Source organism: Pristiophorus japonicus, unplaced genomic scaffold, assembly GCF_044704955.1.
Source record: "Pristiophorus japonicus isolate sPriJap1 unplaced genomic scaffold, sPriJap1.hap1 HAP1_SCAFFOLD_207, whole genome shotgun sequence".
Lineage (NCBI taxonomy): Eukaryota > Metazoa > Chordata > Chondrichthyes > Pristiophoridae > Pristiophorus > Pristiophorus japonicus.
In genome coordinates, this window is record NW_027251767.1 from 292,501 (window position 1) to 300,000 (window position 7,500).

At 49.4% G+C, this 7,500-nt stretch overlaps 6 non-coding genes across 6 annotated transcripts; all 6 read left to right on the forward strand.

The window, feature by feature from the left end:
• Positions 1–723: 723 nt before the first annotated feature.
• Positions 724–796, forward strand: trnam-cau (transfer RNA methionine (anticodon CAU)). Its single transcript has one exon. It is a non-coding gene; the product is annotated as a tRNA-Met (tRNA).
• Positions 797–1,991: 1,195 nt separating this feature from the next.
• trnam-cau (transfer RNA methionine (anticodon CAU)) lies at positions 1,992–2,064 on the forward strand. Its single transcript has one exon. It is a non-coding gene; the product is annotated as a tRNA-Met (tRNA).
• A 1,195-nt stretch (positions 2,065–3,259) lies between these two features.
• Positions 3,260–3,332, forward strand: trnam-cau (transfer RNA methionine (anticodon CAU)). Its single transcript has one exon. It is a non-coding gene; the product is annotated as a tRNA-Met (tRNA).
• Positions 3,333–4,527: 1,195 nt separating this feature from the next.
• trnam-cau (transfer RNA methionine (anticodon CAU)) lies at positions 4,528–4,600 on the forward strand. Its single transcript has one exon. It is a non-coding gene; the product is annotated as a tRNA-Met (tRNA).
• A 1,194-nt stretch (positions 4,601–5,794) lies between these two features.
• Positions 5,795–5,867, forward strand: trnam-cau (transfer RNA methionine (anticodon CAU)). Its single transcript has one exon. It is a non-coding gene; the product is annotated as a tRNA-Met (tRNA).
• Positions 5,868–7,062: 1,195 nt separating this feature from the next.
• Positions 7,063–7,135, forward strand: trnam-cau (transfer RNA methionine (anticodon CAU)). Its single transcript has one exon. It is a non-coding gene; the product is annotated as a tRNA-Met (tRNA).
• The last annotated feature ends 365 nt before the right edge of the window (positions 7,136–7,500 follow it).

Here is a 7,500-nt window from a genome sequence, read left to right on the forward strand (position 1 = left end):
GAGAAGAGCTCGAGCCTGCGCAAGGGAAGCGAGTTGAGCGCAACGTCGCAGCCGCCACGAGCGTGAGGGAGCAGGCGAGAGCCCTGTCTGACTGATGGACAAATGACTTCTATTGCCTGAGGCTTTGCCTGAAAGAAAGTGCAATTGCCTGAGGCTTTGCCTGATAGAAAATGCTGGCTCTTTACATGCATTGCTGCTCAAAGGCACTCCCTGCTGACACACACATGCAAGTGTTCAAGCAAAACGGTGAAGGCACTGTCCTGTGCCTCAGCTGCAACATGTTCAGCTGTAAACTGCTCATCATATTAAGAACTCTGCCTTCAGCGAATTGCGACTTACCACACACATACTTACTTCAAAAGAATGCTCACTGCTTCAAGCCGGAGTGCAACCAACCACCTAAGGACGACTTTGCTTTGTTTTCTACTGCACTACTCCGCTCCCCACCTGTCAATCGAAGGGAAGCGGCAGAGGTGCCTATCTTTGCTGATTGTCTGCCGCATGCCTTTTAATGCTGCTCGTCCTGTGTACTTGCTGATGTCGCAGCTATTTTTCACAGCCTGGGCCAGCGGCGCAATGGATAACGCATCTGACTACGGATTAGAAGATTGCATGTTCGGCTCCTACCTGGCTCGAGCATTTTGGCAATCTTTGCATTCTGGCTTTGAATGCCACGTAAGCGAACATAGTTGGTCACACTCTTCAGTTACTAACCAGGCAAGTGCCTTCTTAGCGCAGTAGACAGCGCGTCAGTCTCATAATCTGAAGGTCCTGAGTTCAATCCTCAGAGAAGGCATTAATACTTGCATGGACTTTTCTCCTTCTTTCATTTCAGCTGCATTCATGCAAAAATCAGGAAGTTTTGCTGCGATAGCACATCAAAGGATTTGATGTCCCTCAGCCTGCGGTGACCTTCAGAAGCAGATGGGCTCACACCACACCTGACACAACTCTTGTTTCTGAACAATTACCCGAGCCAAAAGAATAGTGGTGAATGCAGGTATTGATCCCGCTAACTCTCACATACAAAGCAAGCACTCTACCATTTGAGCTAATTCCCCATTGATGTCTGGCATTAGCTCCCAGTTTGCATCTGACTAGCCCCTTATCACTTGCCTCCTCGCTGTTCCACGACCAGCAGAAATCTCTTGCTTCAGGTTGGCCTGCTCCCTGAACACTTTCAATGCTTTGCTCCGATCGACGTTACTGAGCAATAGCAGGCGAGCAAGGGCAGGACTGGAAGCCATGGATATGGTGAAAGACGCCGAGAAGAGCTCGAGCCTGCGCAAGGGAAGCGAGTTGAGCGCAACGTCGCAGCCGCCACGAGCGTGAGGGAGCAGGCGAGAGCCCTGTCTGACTGATGGACAAATGACTTCTATTGCCTGAGGCTTTGCCTGAAAGAAAGTGCAATTGCCTGAGGCTTTGCCTGAAAGAAAATGCTGGCTCTTTACATGCATTGCTGCTCAAAGGCACTCCCTGCTGACACACACATGCAAGTGCTCAAGCAAAACGGTGAAGGCACTGTCCTGTGCCTCAGCTGCAACATTTTCAGCTGTAAACTGCTCATATTAAGAACTCTGCCTTCAGCGAATTGCGACTTACCACACACATACTTACTTCAAAAGAATGCTCACTGCTTCAAGCCGGAGTGCAACCAACCACCTAAGGACGACTTTGCTTTGCTTTGTTTTCTACTGCACTGCTCCGCTCCCCACCTGTCAATCGAAGGGAAGCGGCAGAGGTGCCTATCTTTGCTGATTGTCTGCCGCATGCCTTTTAATGCTGCTCGTCCTGTGTACTTGCTGATGTCGCAGCTATTTTTCACAGCCTGGGCCAGCGGCGCAATGGATCACGCATCTGACTACGGATTAGAAGATTGCATGTTCGGCTCCTACCTGGCTCGAGCATTTTGGCAATCTTTGCATTCTGGCTTTGAATGCCACGTAAGCGAACATAGTTGGTCACACTCTTCAGTTACTAACCAGGCAAGTGCCTTCTTAGCGCAGTAGGCAGCGCGTCAGTCTCATAATCTGAAGGTCCTGAGTTCAATCCTCAGAGAAGGCATTAATACTTGCATGGACTTTTCTCCTTCTTTCATTTCAGCTGCTTTCATGCAAAAATCAGGAAGTTTTGCTGCGATAGCACATCAAAGGATTTGATGTCCCTCAGCCTGCGGTGACCTTCAGAAGCAGATGGGCTCACACCAAACCTGACACAACTCTTGTTTCTGAACAATTACCCGAGCCAAAAGAATAGTGGTGAATGCAGGTATTGATCCCTCTAACACTCACATGCAAAGCAAGCGCTCTACCATTTGAGCTAATTCCCCATTTATGTCTGGCATTAGCTCCCAGTTTGCATCTGACTAGCCCCTTATCACTTGCCTCCTCGCTATTCCTCGACCAGAAGAAATCTCTTGCTTCAGGTTGGCCTGCTCCCTGAACACTTTCAATGCTTTGCTCCAATCGACGTTACTGAGCAATAGCAGGCGAGCAAGGGCAGGACTGGAAGCCATGGATATGGTGAAAGACGCCGAGAAGAGCTCGAGCCTGCGCAAGGGAAGCGAGTTGAGCGCAACGTCGCAGCCGCCACGAGCGTGAGGGAGCAGGCGAGAGCCCTGTCTGACTGATGGACAAATGACTTCTATTGCCTGAGGCTTTGCCTGAAAGAAAGTGCAATTGCCTGAGGCTTTGCCTGATAGAAAATGCTGGCTCTTTACATGCATTGCTGCTCAAAGGCACTCCCTGCTGACACACACATGCAAGTGCTCAAGCAAAACGGTGAAGGCACTGTCCTGTGCCTCAGCTGCAACATTTTCAGCTGTAAACTGCTCATATTAAGAACTCTGCCTTCAGCGAATTGCGACTTACCACACACATACTTACTTCAAAAGAATGCTCACTGCTTCAAGCCGGAGTGCAACCAACCACCTAAGGACGACTTTGCTTTGCTTTGTTTTCTACTGCACTGCTCCGCTCCCCACCTGTCAATCGAAGGGAAGCGGCAGAGGTGCCTATCTTTGCTGATTGTCTGCCGCATGCCTTTTAATGCTGCTCGTCCTGTGTACTTGCTGATGTCGCAGCTATTTTTCACAGCCTGGGCCAGCGGCGCAATGGATCACGCATCTGACTACGGATTAGAAGATTGCATGTTCGGCTCCTACCTGGCTCGAGCATTTTGGCAATCTTTGCATTCTGGCTTTGAATGCCACGTAAGCGAACATAGTTGGTCACACTCTTCAGTTACTAACCAGGCAAGTGCCTTCTTAGCGCAGTAGGCAGCGCGTCAGTCTCATAATCTGAAGGTCCTGAGTTCAATCCTCAGAGAAGGCATTAATACTTGCATGGACTTTTCTCCTTCTTTCATTTCAGCTGCTTTCATGCAAAAATCAGGAAGTTTTGCTGCGATAGCACATCAAAGGATTTGATGTCCCTCAGCCTGCGGTGACCTTCAGAAGCAGATGGGCTCACACCAAACCTGACACAACTCTTGTTTCTGAACAATTACCCGAGCCAAAAGAATAGTGGTGAATGCAGGTATTGATCCCTCTAACACTCACATGCAAAGCAAGCGCTCTACCATTTGAGCTAATTCCCCATTTATGTCTGGCATTAGCTCCCAGTTTGCATCTGACTAGCCCCTTATCACTTGCCTCCTCGCTATTCCTCGACCAGAAGAAATCTCTTGCTTCAGGTTGGCCTGCTCCCTGAACACTTTCAATGCTTTGCTCCAATCGACGTTACTGAGCAATAGCAGGCGAGCAAGGGCAGGACTGGAAGCCATGGATATGGTGAAAGACGCCGAGAAGAGCTCGAGCCTGCGCAAGGGAAGCGAGTTGAGCGCAACGTCGCAGCCGCCACGAGCGTGAGGGAGCAGGCGAGAGCCCTGTCTGACTGATGGACAAATGACTTCTATTGCCTGAGGCTTTGCCTGAAAGAAAGTGCAATTGCCTGAGGCTTTGCCTGATAGAAAATGCTGGCTCTTTACATGCATTGCTGCTCAAAGGCACTCCCTGCTGACACACACATGCAAGTGCTCAAGCAAAACGGTGAAGGCACTGTCCTGTGCCTCAGCTGCAACATTTTCAGCTGTAAACTGCTCATATTAAGAACTCTGCCTTCAGCGAATTGCGACTTACCACACACATACTTACTTCAAAAGAATGCTCACTGCTTCAAGCCGGAGTGCAACCAACCACCTAAGGACGACTTTGCTTTGCTTTGTTTTCTACTGCACTGCTCCGCTCCCCACCTGTCAATCGAAGGGAAGCGGCAGAGGTGCCTATCTTTGCTGATTGTCTGCCGCATGCCTTTTAATGCTGCTCGTCCTGTGTACTTGCTGATGTCGCAGCTATTTTTCACAGCCTGGGCCAGCGGCGCAATGGATAACGCATCTGACTACGGATTAGAAGATTGCATGTTCGGCTCCTACCTGGCTCGAGCATTTTGGCAATCTTTGCATTCTGGCTTTGAATGCCACGTAAGCGAACATAGTTGGTCACACTCTTCAGTTACTAACCAGGCAAGTGCCTTCTTAGCGCAGTAGGCAGCGCGTCAGTCTCATAATCTGAAGGTCCTGAGTTCAATCCTCAGAGAAGGCATTAATACTTGCATAGACTTTTCTCCTTCTTTCATTTCAGCTGCATTCATGCAAAAATCAGGAAGTTTTGCTGCGAGAGCACATCAAAGGATTTGATGTCCCTCAGCCTGCGGTGACCTTCAGAAGCAGATGGGCTCACACCACACCTGACACAACTCTTGTTTCTGAACAATTACCCGAGCCAAAAGAATAGTGGTGAATGCAGGCATTGATCCCGCTAACTCTCACATACAAAGCAAGCACTCTACCATTTGAGCTAATTCCCCATTGATGGCTGGCATTAGCTCCCAGTTTGCATCTGACTAGCCCTTATCACTTGCCTCCTCGCTGTTCCACGACCAGCAGAAATCTCTTGCTTCAGGTTGGCCTGCTCCCTGAACACTTTCAATGCTTTGCTCCGATCGACGTTACTGAGCAATAGCAGGCGAGCAAGGGCAGGACTGGAAGCCATGGATATGGTGAAAGACGCCGAGAAGAGCTCGAGCCTGCGCAAGGGAAGCGAGTTGAGCGCAACGTCGCAGCCGCCACGAGCGTGAGGGAGCAGGCGAGAGCCCTGTCTGACTGATGGACAAATGACTTCTATTGCCTGAGGCTTTGCCTGAAAGAAAGTGCAATTGCCTGAGGCTTTGCCTGATAGAAAATGCTGGCTCTTTACATGCATTGCTGCTCAAAGGCACTCCCTGCTGACACACACATGCAAGTGCTCAAGCAAAACGGTGAAGGCACTGTCCTGTGCCTCAGCTGCAACATTTTCAGCTGTAAACTGCTCATATTAAGAACTCTGCCTTCAGCGAATTGCGACTTACCACACACATACTTACTTCAAAAGAATGCTCACTGCTTCAAGCCGGAGTGCAACCAACCACCTAAGGACGACTTTGCTTTGCTTTGTTTTCTACTGCACTGCTCCGCTCCCCACCTGTCAATCGAAGGGAAGCGGCAGAGGTGCCTATCTTTGCTGATTGTCTGCCGCATGCCTTTTAATGCTGCTCGTCCTGTGTACTTGCTGATGTCGCAGCTATTTTTCACAGCCTGGGCCAGCGGCGCAATGGATAACGCATCTGACTACGGATTAGAAGATTGCATGTTCGGCTCCTACCTGGCTCGAGCATTTTGGCAATCTTTGCATTCTGGCTTTGAATGCCACGTAAGCGAACATAGTTGGTCACACTCTTCAGTTACTAACCAGGCAAGTGCCTTCTTAGCGCAGTAGGCAGCGCGTCAGTCTCATAATCTGAAGGTCCTGAGTTCAATCCTCAGAGAAGGCATTAATACTTGCATGGACTTTTCTCCTTCTTTCATTTCAGCTGCATTCATGCAAAAATCAGGAAGTTTTGCTGCGATAGCACATCAAAGGATTTGATGTCCCTCAGCCTGCGGTGACCTTCAGAAGCAGATGGGCTCACACCAAACCTGACACAACTCTTGTTTCTGAACAATTACCCGAGCCAAAAGAATAGTGGTGAATACAGGTATTGATCCCTCTAACGCTCACATGCAAAGCAAGCGCTCTACCATTTGAGCTAATTCCCCATTTATGTCTGGCATTAGCTCCCAGTTTGCATCTGACTAGCCCCTTATCACTTGCCTCCTCGCTATTCCTCGACCAGAAGAAATCTCTTGCTTCAGGTTGGCCTGCTCCCTGAACACTTTCAATGCTTTGCTCCAATCGACGTTACTGAGCAATAGCAGGCGAGCAAGGGCAGGACTGGAAGCCATGGATATGGTGAAAGACGCCGAGAAGAGCTCGAGCCTGCGCAAGGGAAGCGAGTTGAGCGCAACGTCGCAGCCGCCACGAGCGTGAGGGAGCAGGCGAGAGCCCTGTCTGACTGATGGACAAATGACTTCTATTGCCTGAGGCTTTGCCTGAAAGAAAGTGCAATTGCCTGAGGCTTTGCCTGATAGAAAATGCTGGCTCTTTACATGCATTGCTGCTCAAAGGCACTCCCTGCTGACACACACATGCAAGTGCTCAAGCAAAACGGTGAAGGCACTGTCCTGTGCCTCAGCTGCAACATTTTCAGCTGTAAACTGCTCATATTAAGAACTCTGCCTTCAGCGAATTGCGACTTACCACACACATACTTACTTCAAAAGAATGCTCACTGCTTCAAGCCGGAGTGCAACCAACCACCTAAGGACGACTTTGCTTTGCTTTGTTTTCTACTGCACTGCTCCGCTCCCCACCTGTCAATCGAAGGGAAGCGGCAGAGGTGCCTATCTTTGCTGATTGTCTGCCGCATGCCTTTTAATGCTGCTCGTCCTGTGTACTTGCTGATGTCGCAGCTATTTTTCACAGCCTGGGCCAGCGGCGCAATGGATAACGCATCTGACTACGGATTAGAAGATTGCATGTTCGGCTCCTACCTGGCTCGAGCATTTTGGCAATCTTTGCATTCTGGCTTTGAATGCCACGTAAGCGAACATAGTTGGTCACACTCTTCAGTTACTAACCAGGCAAGTGCCTTCTTAGCGCAGTAGGCAGCGCGTCAGTCTCATAATCTGAAGGTCCTGAGTTCAATCCTCAGAGAAGGCATTAATACTTGCATAGACTTTTCTCCTTCTTTCATTTCAGCTGCATTCATGCAAAAATCAGGAAGTTTTGCTGCGAGAGCACATCAAAGGATTTGATGTCCCTCAGCCTGCGGTGACCTTCAGAAGCAGATGGGCTCACACCACACCTGACACAACTCTTGTTTCTGAACAATTACCCGAGCCAAAAGAATAGTGGTGAATGCAGGTATTGATCCCGCTAACTCTCACATACAAAGCAAGCACTCTACCATTTGAGCTAATTCCCCATTGATGGCTGGCATTAGCTCCCAGTTTGCATCTGACTAGCCCTTATCACTTGCCTCCTCGCTGTTCCACGACCAGCAGAAATCTCTTGCTTCAGGTTGG